The following is a 12,590-nucleotide window of genomic DNA, read 5'->3' as shown; positions in this document are numbered from 1 at the left end:
TATAAACAGCATGCACAGCCAGGTACTGAGAGTAGTTGGACCCGTACTTCTTCTACATGTTTTTGTTCCTTTTAGTGCAGAGGCACTTCTGTCCCTGCTGTCATGACTCCACATGCTCATTCAGGGTTGTAAACATCATACAGGAGCAGCACTCACATGGATGTGTGTCAGAACTTCTCTGGTGTACACTGTAAAAAAGTGGGATTGAAAAATAGTGGAGGAACAGTGGGGAACTTTTCACCAGCTTTATTTATGAATCCAGCATGGGTCTCTGTGTTACGTGTGTGTTTCTGTGGACATGACTAGTTTAAAGCTGTAGAGTTGAAACTTCAGGATCTCTTTAAGGATCCAAACCCTTGTAGGGGTTTCTGGTCTTACATGAAACACCAAAAATTAAAAGTCCAACTGGTAAGCGACCTCGGGAACAGAACCTGACACTTAAAGGATCGCTGTTGCTCTTTAGAAATGTGTTGTTTTTTAATTTTTTTTATTTGGGACCTCAATCCAAACAGCAACACTCCATGGTATAGTCGCAGAGCTCCAAAAAATGAGACAACATCACAACAACAAAGACCGATGACGCCAGAAAAAAATGGGTAAAAAAGTCAAAAATACACAAAAGTGTTGATCTAGGCTGACTTTGACATTTTTATACATCCAGAGCAGGGGCGTAGCTAGGGATTCAGGCTAGCCAAGCAACAGATGTTGCATCATTTTTACCAATATAAATGCATTTTGATGTATTTTTAACCATAATTTCCCGATGTATGAACAACGTTTTTTTTTTACTATGGCTAAATTAAATGTACTGGCATTATTCTTTAGTGCTGACCCACACTATTTTTAAGAGAGAGTTGTATTTTACTCTATCTGATACAAATTTCAGTCTGTTGACCGATTCATTTAGTCACTTTTGATTCAATAATAACAATAATAAGAAAAATGTATAAAAACACCCCTTTCATTGTAGGCATATGGAAGCCCATCTCCTCCACTTCAAAAAGAAAAACGTGGAAGTATGGAAATAAAAAAGAAATCATAATTATTAGATCAAAATTTTAAATTATAAGATAAAAATCATAATTAAAAGACACAAAGTCAAGATCACGAGTTAAAAAGTCATTTAGTCAATTATAATTTTTTATGTCATAATTTTGACTTTGTATCTAATTATTATTATTAGGCTATTATTAATTTATTATTATTATTATTATTATTATTATTATTATTACTTTTTCCTCTACTTCTGACTTTTATCTCATAATTAGGACTGTTTTTATCTTATGATTATAACCTTTTATTTCTTAATGATGACTTAGAATCTTTTTCAGAAACTGCTGTACTTTCACGTTTTTTCTTTTTATTTGACCCAAATGGGCTTCCATACAGGCATCTCAAGGGCCCCTCCCTACTGTGGTCCTGAGGAATCAGTACCCTTTTTTCCCCTGTGCTACGCCCTGATTCAGAGGTGCACCCTGTTGAAACCCAAGGTTTTCACATCAGTTAAAAAACAAAATTAACCCTCTGGTACCCTACAGATCTCTGCCTCATTTTCCTCCTAGAGTGCAAAGAATGCACAGGGGTTATCACTGTAAATGAAAAAGTTATTTTAGTTTATTTTTAATTGTTTCATTTTTTCCTTGTTTCATCGATTAACAAAAATACCAAATACTCAATAACTGTCAAATCTTTTAACCCTTTAATTGCCGTGTTTGTGATGTAAACAAACAAAATTCTTTGATAAAACAAACACAAATTGATATTTTTTGCAGATACTACACTGAAAGTGATTAACTTATTTATGGATGACTGCAGCCTGGCATATGTCATTGATTAGTAGCATCATTGGTTAAAATGCATTACTTTACACTAGGGGGTCCAGTCCCAGACCTGAACGCTCTTAAGGCCAAAGCCTGGTTTGTTTTGGTCAGTGTGAATGCAGATGAACCACACTTGGACACCAGGCCTCAGCATGGACTGCTTTTATGTTTTTGCTGACCTCCCGGACACCCCCAGTCTGACTTGGTCCTGGAAAGTCGTCCCCTGTTCCCACCTATGAGCGGACTTTCCTTGTTGGCCAGAACCATAATGCACATGTGTGTAACTTTCCAAAGGGACCGCATATCAGCGGTTTGCTCAATGAAACAGACGGTGCAGTCTTCAGGTTAGCCTCTGGAACTCATTTTTAAAGCTCTGGGTTTTCAGGCACCCAAACCCCTTTAGTTGTTACAAAAACAGCCAAAAATGCAACGAAAGGTTTTTATTTTCGACTGAAATCCATGTGTAAATGTGAGATTGTCTTATTTTCTTATCAAACCAGTGACAGTGCCACCTTCTGGTCATTAGAGAGAATGCATGTTAAAGCACCTCTGAATTGGCTTCACCTTTTCAAACACAGTAGATACGTCCATGTTTCTAAGCAGTCAAAGTTGAATCATCGGACAGTCATGGGTCTTGACGTTGTTGCAATGATGTTGTCTTGTTTACGGATTATTTACACAAAGCAACGCCACAGAACAACCTCCATAAGTATCACCACATCACTGTATCCATACTTTCACTGTTTTAATGACGCTGTAAGTAAAACTGCCAGTATATGATGTCAGCCATGTTGATCATTCTTTTCTGTTTCAGGGTCTCCATGTTGTGTCATGCATGTTCCTCTATAAAGCCCAGTGGACTGATGCGGCTGGTTGTTCTAGATCTAGGCTCTGCGATGTTGCTGTCAGTGAATAATCTGACTAAACCTTTTGAAGGTTTTTATTTGTTCAGTGTTTTGTATCAAAATGTCTAAATATTCATCATGCACTATCCGTCCTGGGATTACAGTGAAAAAAGAGAAGAATTCCCCTCCTGTATTTAATGTAGAACTCCAGATATAATCGCAGTGGTGAGGAAAATAATGTATGAACATAACACCTCCAGTACAGTACAGAATACTGTGAGAATATCCCTGAGTGTTGTCCCTGATTGTAGTTATGTAGAACTCCGTATCCAAACTCAGCTGGAGTCTTTACTGAATGTGCTTCTAAATCTTGTGAGAATTTGCTCGATTTCTTTGGCACAGCTGAAAATAATCCAACGTGTGGCCGATTTAGTTAAACGTGCAGCGAGACTGCAGCTAAACATGATTTAGATGCTACATCTTATACCTTCAGAGAAATAACCTCAGCCGTTGACCTGCGGGCGCCTGGTCTGAAATATTTCAGACGTGGCGTGTTTTTGCCTGGCGGTGTGAGATTTGTCACCACCTCTGCTTTATGAGCTCCTCCAGCAGCGCTGTCTGTCGGCGTACCAGGATTGATTGTAATGCTTTGATGGATCTATTTGATATTTATGAACCAGATGTTTGGCGTCGTCCATCATCTGCATCGTGGCGAGTGCAGGATCGCATCACGCCAGGGGACCCCTCATATGACGAGAACCACATTTCAAACCCACACGTTTTTTAAAAGCAACGTTAGGAATCGTTGGGTTTTACTGCCCTGGAAGATTAAGAACACATCTATATTTTTAAAAAGCATCTTTTAGTATAAATCAGGAGATGTCGTGATAAACGGAACGTGGTTTATTCTAACGTGGCTTATTCTGACCTACAGTGCAGTGAAAAAGTATGTGCCCCCTTCAGAGTAAATACAAAATGCAGTTTTTGAACGATGATTTCATTTTAAAGCCAACTTAACCTCCCTGACCCTAGGTTAAGAAGTAAACACCCCTAAACACGCCCCTAAACCCCCTAAAGCCCCTAAACCTGATACCTGGTTCTGCAACAATAACTGACCATGAGTCTTTCACATCGCTATCAGCACATTGTGGCCGCTCTTCTTAGCAGAATTGTTTTAATTCAGCAACGTTGGAGAGTTTAACGACGCTCCTGTTAAAGGTCATGTGACAGCATCTTCTGAATCGGCTCTCACGTGGTTCACTGGAGTCCCAAAGCCTTAGAAATAGCTTTTTTTAACCCACTCTGAACTGATAGATGTCAGTGACTCTGATGTGTTTCTACTGAGATCTTTTAGCCTGCCTCACTCTGCCTGACAGCTTCTATGTTCAGGGACTTCTTAGCCGTGTTTCCATCAGTGGTTGTTATAACTGTTATTATAAAATATAAATGTCCACATAAATGCTTCAAACAATTCTACTGCCCCTCTGAGTTAAAGCTAACTATAGCCGTGTTTCCATCAGGGGGTCCGGTTTGATTCAGTTTGGTTTGGTATGGTTTGGTACGCTAAACCCCAAAATAGTTAGCGTTTCCACAGACACCCGTGCTCTCGCTTGGTGGGCGGGGCTATAAAGGCATGCATGTGAAGTCACAGACAGCGTGAGTCAGCTGGTCCAGCCTCAGAGTTATAGAAACTATTAACGCTACGTTAATGTGAATATATCTAGTCTAGAACAGTTTATAGGACAAAACATGAAAGTTGAGAGCTGAACTGTGAGAATTCACCACATTAAAAATAAAGTAGAAGTTCAGCTGGTGTTAAAATCAAACTAGATTAAGTCAGAAATCCGGGGTGCGCTGATCTGGTTTTAAAATAGTCTGAAGTTTTACACGTTCAACAACCACAGAGCGACGTTTTCACAGGTTACCTAACGTCAGACGTAGATTAATAACTAGATACTGATGAGACTGAACTGTTCTAAGGCTTCGTATTCACAAACTTCAGCAGTAGTTTAGTTTCTCATCCATCATGGATGGATCAGGCTGATGTGAGCCATCCGCGATGATGTGTATCCATAGACTAGGAAACAGTTTGGATCTCCGTCGAGTCCAAATGTTTCCCATTTAGGCAGATATTAGTCCACTTTTCTCCCGTTTTCGCCCGCTCCTCACAGCGCAGACTTCTGTGTTTTGAAGCCCGGAGGCGAGCAGCTGAGTCGCGCGCTGATGTGACATCAGTACAACCCCCTCTTGTTGTGTGTAGCTCCACCTTTCTGGGACGGGTAGGTAAGACTGGCCCCCCTACCAAAGGGGGCTGAAAAGTGGGACGGTATGGGTCGGTTTTTTGAGACCCTTTCCAACTTTTGCTCTATGGAAACACAAAAAAATGCGTGCCGTTCTGCACCGAACTGAGCCGGACCGCTTGGTGGGGTCGACCTACTTGGTTCAGGTCTGGGATCAGGTCTGGGTGTGGGTGGTGAAATTAAATTAATTCATAATTTAGCAAAGGGGGAAATAACTTTTTCACACAGGACCAGGTAGGTTTAGTTAACGACATCCTCATTCAAAATCTGAATTTTTTATGAACATGGATTATCTTTGTCTAAGACTAGAATTTGTTGATGATCTGAAACATTTAAGTGATAAATATGCAAAAAAGAAAAAAAAAAAGAAATCAAAGGTGGGAAATCCATTTTCACAGCACTGTTAACCCAACCAGTTCTTCAAAAAAGACCACAAAAGCAATATAACAAGACATCTTCTCACAAAGAAACTATTTTCTTTTTGTATCAACAGGAATTTTATTCATTTTTTATGTTTAATTTAAACTTTCACTCACTTGGCCAATGAGATTTAGCGCTTCAGAGGTCGTTGGAGCCCAGAGGAACCTGGATTACAGTCAAGGACGTAAAAGCAATGCAATATCCCAACAACGTGCTCCGGAGTTGGTCTGGAGTGTTGTTGTCTCGGTTCGTTCAGTCCATGGCGGTCCGTGTATGAAATGGTGTGAACATAACCAGTGTCTTAGCGTCTGTTTCTCTGGAGATTCTCATCGTGTTTTAGCCGTGTCATCGATGAATCAGTGAAAGTCTCCTTGTACCGCCGTGTCCTGTAGCTCTCTGTCCAACGGTCAGTGCGTCTGTCGGTTCGCTGCTTTCATTTCCCAGCTCACCCTCCTCTCATGTTGTGACCAAGCCAGGTCACCCAACGGCAAATACGACTACTACTATTGCTACTACTACTATTCAATGCTGTAACGTTGTAAATCTTGTGGCTTCTGCATGATTCAAGAAAAAATACTAGGACCGATGTTTCACTGCCCTTGATAGAAAAAAATTGACCTTTTATGGACTGTTACCAGTTGTATAGTGAGTGATTCTGTCCCTAACCCACTGTATTATGTGCTTGTTATAACTATTGCTCTATGACAAGCTTATAGCATCGATATATGGGAATATTTGGTAGATTTATATTGTGTTATATTGTGATAGCATGTACATAAAAGATACCTCCTCTGCAATAAATATTTATATGAAAACGAAGAGTGTTTCCTGCTGTTTCAATCCTGCTGAGAACCTTGAAGTCATAAATGTTTTCTCCTTCCTTTCTTCATGGTACAACATTTCTACTCCCGCCTGAATTTGATACAACACACTCCCATGATGCATTTGTGCGTCTCCCCGTCTCAGGTCTGTTTGCTCCTGTGCAGCTGCAGAAACCGGGGCCCTTAAAAGCATCGTGCATCGTAACCACTTTAGGATATGCGTGTCTTGGCGACTGTCCTGAAATGCTTTTATGGCTTGTTGTGGGGGTTTTTTTTTTTTTTGGATGCAGATCAATGGAGGCCACGCCGGGAACGAGAGGTACAAGATGGTACCAGTGCTGACTCCAGACCTCTGCAGAAAACTCAGAGCTATTATTTTGCAGTTCCATAATAATTATCAGCTATGGGGAAATGATGAATTCCCACAGCCAAAGATAGAATCATTCATGCTTCTGACTCTAAGATGTAAGAAAGGCTCGTTTGTCACTGGTATTTATGTCTCTGTAACGATGGCAGTGATGCTGCAAAAAAGGCTGCAAAAGGGCACCGAGCAAAGCAAACATGTTAGCATTGATTCCTGTTTACAAGAGCACTTTAGGAGCCTTTCTAATAAATAGAAGATCAATACAGGCTGCTGCAGAGGACTCAGATAAAGACATCAGAGGAGACAGGGTTCAATTTTAAGAAAAAATAACTAAATTTTAACCTTGCAAACAGATGGATTGTCCCGTTTCCGTGTTTCTCACTGGTGAATCCATCTTCAGAGCTCCCGTCTGAACCGTTTGGGCCGGTCAGAAAGTGACAGGACCAATCAGAGACGAGGGGCGGCACTTTCAGGTGCAGCAGAGTCGTGACGTAAACCAGCAGCAGCAAGAGCTGGTGCAGTAATGGAGGAAGAGATTACTTGGAGTACTTATTACCTGGGCCCCTTGAGAAGCCCACAGTGTCGGTCCAGGTTTTGATTTACGATGTTCAGAGTTTTCCTGTGTTTATTCTGTGTATTTCGTGCTTCATGTTTATCGTGCTCCAGTGTTTAGTTGATTACCTTTTTTGAGTCTTCATTCTTGTTTGAGTTTACTGTCATGATCCTGGTTTTGTTTAGTTTAGTTATCAGGTGTTTCTAGGTTGTTTGTAGTTCTGGTGGTTTTGTCTGTTTCCCTCCTTGTGTTCTTTGTATTCCCTCTGGGTGTTAGTTTGCTGTCTTTGTATCCTGCTGTGTTTTCAGTGTTTCCTTATTTTACCTTCTAGTGTGCTGTCTGGTTGTCTTTGAGTCTGTGTGCTTCTTGTGTAGTTTTCCATGTTTCCTGTTTTATTTTGCAGTTGTCTTCACTTGTGTGTGATTCCAGTTTTGCTTCCTGCCTCAGTTTCCCTCCTCTGTGATCGCCATAACTAGTCTCACCTGAGCCTGGTTTACCTCACCTGTGTCTCCTTGGCTAATCACTCCCTGTGTTTAGGTTCTGTGTTTCTGTTGTCAGTTCATTACTTGCTGTCTGTTGCTGCTGGTGTTATTCCTCAGGTCCTTGTGTTTTCAGAAACCTGTTGTTACCTGGATTATTTTTTGTAGATTGAAGTAAGTTTAGTTGTTTTTTCCCTGGGATTTTTGTTAATTAAAATATTTTGTCTTTATCTGGGTCCCATTTTGAGTTTTTGCCAGACCTGACACACAATGAAAAGTGTGATTTTATTTACTTTTCTTAGCTTTCAGTGTCATTATTGAATCAAAAGTGAGCCAAACTGTTGAAAAATACCTTTGCAAGAGCCACAATCTAAGAAGTGAAAAGTGGCAAAAACGGGTTAAAGTGGCAATAAAAATAAGTAAAAAGGGGGCAAAATGGCCAAAAAGCAGCAAAAAAGTGTCAAACGTGGAGGAGAAAAAGTGACAAAAAGGGAGAGAAAGTGGTAAAAACATGACAAAAAATGAGTGGAAAGAGACTAAAATAGGCAAAAACCAGCAAAGAGTGGCATTTAATGGCAAAAGGCAGCTTAAATGGGTGAAAAGTGGCAAAAATGGGGAAAAAATTGCAAATAGTAAAAAGCAGGATAAAAGAGTCAAAAACTGGACAAAAAGAAGAAGTGACAAAAGTGGCCTAAAGCAGTAAAGAATGATTAAAAGGGGCAAAAAATGCAAATAAGGGCAAGGAAAATATACAGACAAATTTAAAAGTTAACAATTAAAGCCTTCTGTATAAATGTGGGAAACAAACTGATTAATGTAACTGGAAATGGATCATTTCTGAGGTCAAAGTTTCATGTTTTTAAGGTTTTCTGGGGGAATAATATTTCAAATTTAAACATAAAAGAGCCACATGTTGGGTATCACTGAAATAGAGTAAAATCGCACACTGGGGGAAAAGGGAGAGATGCTGAAAGAAGAAGAAGAAGCAAAGAGGAAAGAAGGAGGAGCAAAAAGGAGAACAGAGATGCATTAAAAAATGAAAGGGAGATGCAGAAAGACAGAAGCAAAACATGTAGGAAAGAGGAGGGAGATGCAGAAAAAGAAGCTGGATATGAAGAAAGACAAGGAAGGAGAGAAAGTTGCAACAACAAAGAAGATTGGGATGCAGAAAAAGAAGAGAGAAATGAAGAGACTGAAGAGGAATAAGCAAAAAAAAGGGGGAGGGACACCATTGCAGAGAGAAGGAGAGTGAGATGCAGACAGAGAAGATGGATATACAGAAAGGTACAAAAGTAACATGCAGAAATAAAGAAGTGAGAGATGCAGGGAAGAGAGAGTAAAAGACAACAACAAGAAGGAAATGCAGAAATAAGAAGAGGTATTTGCAGGAAGATAGGGAAATGAAGAAAAAGAAGAAGGGGATGCAGACAGAGAGGAGGGAGATGCAGACAAAGAGGAGGGAGATGCAGACAGAGAGGAAGGAAATGCAGACAGAGAGGAGAGAGATGCAGACAGAGAGGAGAGAGATGCAGACAGAGAGGAGAGAGATGCAGACAGACAGGAGAGAGATGCAGACAAAGAGGAGGGAGATGCAGACAGAGAGGAAGGAAATGCAGACAGAGAAGAGAGAGAGATGCAGACAGAGAGGAGAGAGATGCAGACAGAGAGGAGGGAGATGCAGACAGAGAGGAGAGAGATGCAGACAGGGAGGAGGGAGATGCAGATAGAGAGGAAGGAAATGCAGACAGAGAGGAGAGAGATGCAGACAGAGAGGAGGGAGATGCAGACAGAGAGGAGAGAGATGCAGATAGAGAGGAAGGAAATGCAGACAGAGAGGAAGGAAATGCAGACAGAGAGGAGAGAGATGCAGACAGAGAGGAGAGAGATGCAGACAAAGAGGAGGGAGATGCAGACAGAGAGGAAGGAAATGCAGACAGAGAAGAGAGAGAGATGCAGACAGAGAGGAGAGAGATGCAGAAGAGAGAGAGATGCAGACAGAGAGGAGAGAGATGCAGACAGAGAGGAGGGAGATGCAGACAGAGAGGAGAGAGATGCAGATAGAGAGGAAGGAAATGCAGACAGAGAGGAGAGAGATGCAGACAGAGAGGAGAGAGATGCAGACAGAGAGGAGAGAGATGCAGACAGAGAGGAGAGAGATGCAGACAGAGAGGAGAGAGATGCAGACAGAGAGGAGGGAGATGCAGACAGAGAGGAGGGAGATGCAGACAGAGAGGAGAGAGATGCAGAGAGAGAGGACGGACATGCAGACAGAGAGGAGGGAGATGCAGACAGAGAGGAGAGAGATGCAGACAGAGAGGAGGGAGATGCAGATAGAGAGGAAGGATATGCAGACAGAGAGGAGAGAGATGCAGACAGAGAGGAGAGAGATACAGACAGAGAGGAGGGAGATGCAGACAGAGAGGAGAGAGATGCAGACAAAGAGGAGGGAGATGCAGACAGAGAGGAAGGAAATGCAGACAGAGAGGAGGGAGATGCAGACAGAGAGGAGAGAGATGCAGATAGAGAGGAAGGAAATGCAGACAGAGAGGAGAGAGATGCAGACAGAGAGGAGAGAGATGCAGATAGAGAGGAAGGAAATGCAGACAGAGAGGAGAGAGATGCAGACAGAGAGGAGAGAGATACAGACAGAGAGGAGGGAGATGCAGACAGAGAGGAGAGAGATGCAGACAGAGAGGAAGGAAATGCAGACAGAGATGAGGGAGATGCAGACATAGAGGAGGGAGATGCAGACAAAGAGGAGGGAGATGCAGACAGAGAGGAAGGAAATGCAGACAGAGAGGAGGGAGATGCAGATAGAGAGGAAGGAAATGCAGACAGAGAGGAGAGAGATGCAGACAGAGAGGAGGGAGATGCAGATAGAGAGGAAGGAAATGCAGACAGAGAGGAGAGAGATGCAGACAAAGAGGAGGGAGATGCAGACAGAGAGGAGGGAGATGCAGACAGAGAGGAAGGAAATGCAGACAGAGAGGAGAGAGATGCAGACAGAGAGGAGAGAGATGCAGACAGGGAGGAGGGAGATGCAGACAGAGAGGAAGGAAATGCAGACAGAGAGGAGAGAGATGCAGACAGAGAGGAGAGAGATGCAGACAGAGAGGAGAGAGATGCAGACAGAGAGGAAGGAAATGCAGACAGAGATGAGGGAGATGCAGACATAGAGGAGGGAGATGCAGACAAAGAGGAGGGAGATGCAGACAGAGAGGAAGGAAATGCAGACAGAGAGGAGGGAGATGCAGATAGAGAGGAAGGAAATGCAGACAGAGAGGAGAGAGATGCAGACAGAGAGGAGGGAGATGCAGATAAGGAAATGCAGACAGAGAGGATAGAGATGCAGACATAGATGAGGGAGATGCAGACAGAGAGGAGGGAGATGCAGACAGAGAGGAGGGAGATGCAGACAGAGAGGAAGGAAATGCAGACAGAGAGGAGAGAGATGCAGACAGAGAGGAGAGAGATGCAGACAGAGAGGAGGGAGATGCAGACAGAGAGGAGAGAGATGCAGACAGAGAGGAGAGAGATGCAGACAGAGAGGAGGGAGATGCAGACAGAGAGGAAGGAAATGCAGACAGAGAGGAGAGAGATGCAGACAGAGAGGAGGGAGATGCAGACAGAGAGGAGGGAGATGCAGACAGAGAGGAGAGAGATGCAGACAAAGAGGAGGGAGATGCAGACAGAGAGGAGGGAGATGCAGACAGAGAGGAGGGAGATGCAGACAGAGAGGAGGGAGATGCAGACAGAGAGGAGGGAGATGCAGACAGAGAGGAGGGAGATGCAGACAGAGAGGAAGGAAATGCAGACAGAGAGGAGAGAGATGCAGACAAAGAGGAGGGAGATGCAGACAGAGAGGAGGGAGATGCAGACAGGGAGGAGGGAGATGCAAGCTGCTCTAGGATCCACATTTCTGTTTGTGTCTGGTCTACCATAGAGCACACCTGTTTCCTGCTTTCAGCACTGTGTAACTTTGGCAGTGGGCCGCAGTTTTCTAATCTCTACAGTAATATTTCACACTCAAGCCTGGAGCTAAGAGAAAGCCTGTACTGTTGAATAAAATAGCTGAGGCTAAGAGACAGTCATACACACCTATCTCAGCTAGTAGTAATATTACAGTTTCACACAAAACCCACAAATGTTTGTATTTGAGCACCTGGATGAGACTTTACATGTTTTTCTAGTTTTTTAGTCTTGCAAAGCTGCAGTTCAGGACACTTTTATCCCAGCACACATTTGGACTGATATAAGTGAATTCTACTGTTCCTAAAGAAAAAAGCCTGATCAGGTTCATTTTCAGAGCATATTTTTGACAAAAGTAAAGTCAGACAGAGCCCAGACGAAACCATGCTTCTGCTGAGGACACGTCCGGTACTGGCTGCAAACTCAGGATTACCCATGGTGCATATAAGAACCCCAGCGGGACGTTTTTGAGCCTCTTTGTTGTCTGAACGGGACAGCGGGACACTTCCTCCGGCACGGCAGCTCTTATTTTTAACCCTCAGACGGGGATGGGTGCATGAATCACAGCCCTTTGAGGCAGAGCCGTGTGGGGAGAGATGGACGGTGGTGGCGAGGAAGAGGAGGAGGAGGAGGGACAGGAGATGAGAGGAAGCTGATCACTTGGCACAAGCCTGAGTGCTCCGTCGCTGACTCATCTGTCTTTCATATGGAGGGATGACGGGGAGGGGGAGGAGGGAGGGTGGTCAGGGTGTTTCATGTGTCATGGTGGACTCATGACTCACAAAGAGGGAAGGGTCTGTGGGTGGGGGGGGGGGGGGGTTAACATAAAGGTAAGGACTCCAGGTGTACGAAATCATTACTCATCAACAGTACAACACTGAGAAGTCCTCTGAGGTTTGTCCAGTACAGAATATTAGACATAACCCTGCAGCTTCATCCACACTGTTTGCTGAATCCTCCATGTTTAAGAGGTGAGTTAGCAAACCCTTAGCTACCACAGCTAAACGGCTAATATTTTA

This window comes from Cheilinus undulatus, linkage group 19, assembly GCF_018320785.1.
Source record: "Cheilinus undulatus linkage group 19, ASM1832078v1, whole genome shotgun sequence".
In the NCBI taxonomy this organism is placed as follows: Eukaryota; Metazoa; Chordata; class Actinopteri; order Labriformes; family Labridae; genus Cheilinus; species Cheilinus undulatus.
The sequence above is the reverse complement of the archived record's forward strand: the minus strand, read 5'-3'. Positions refer to the sequence as shown.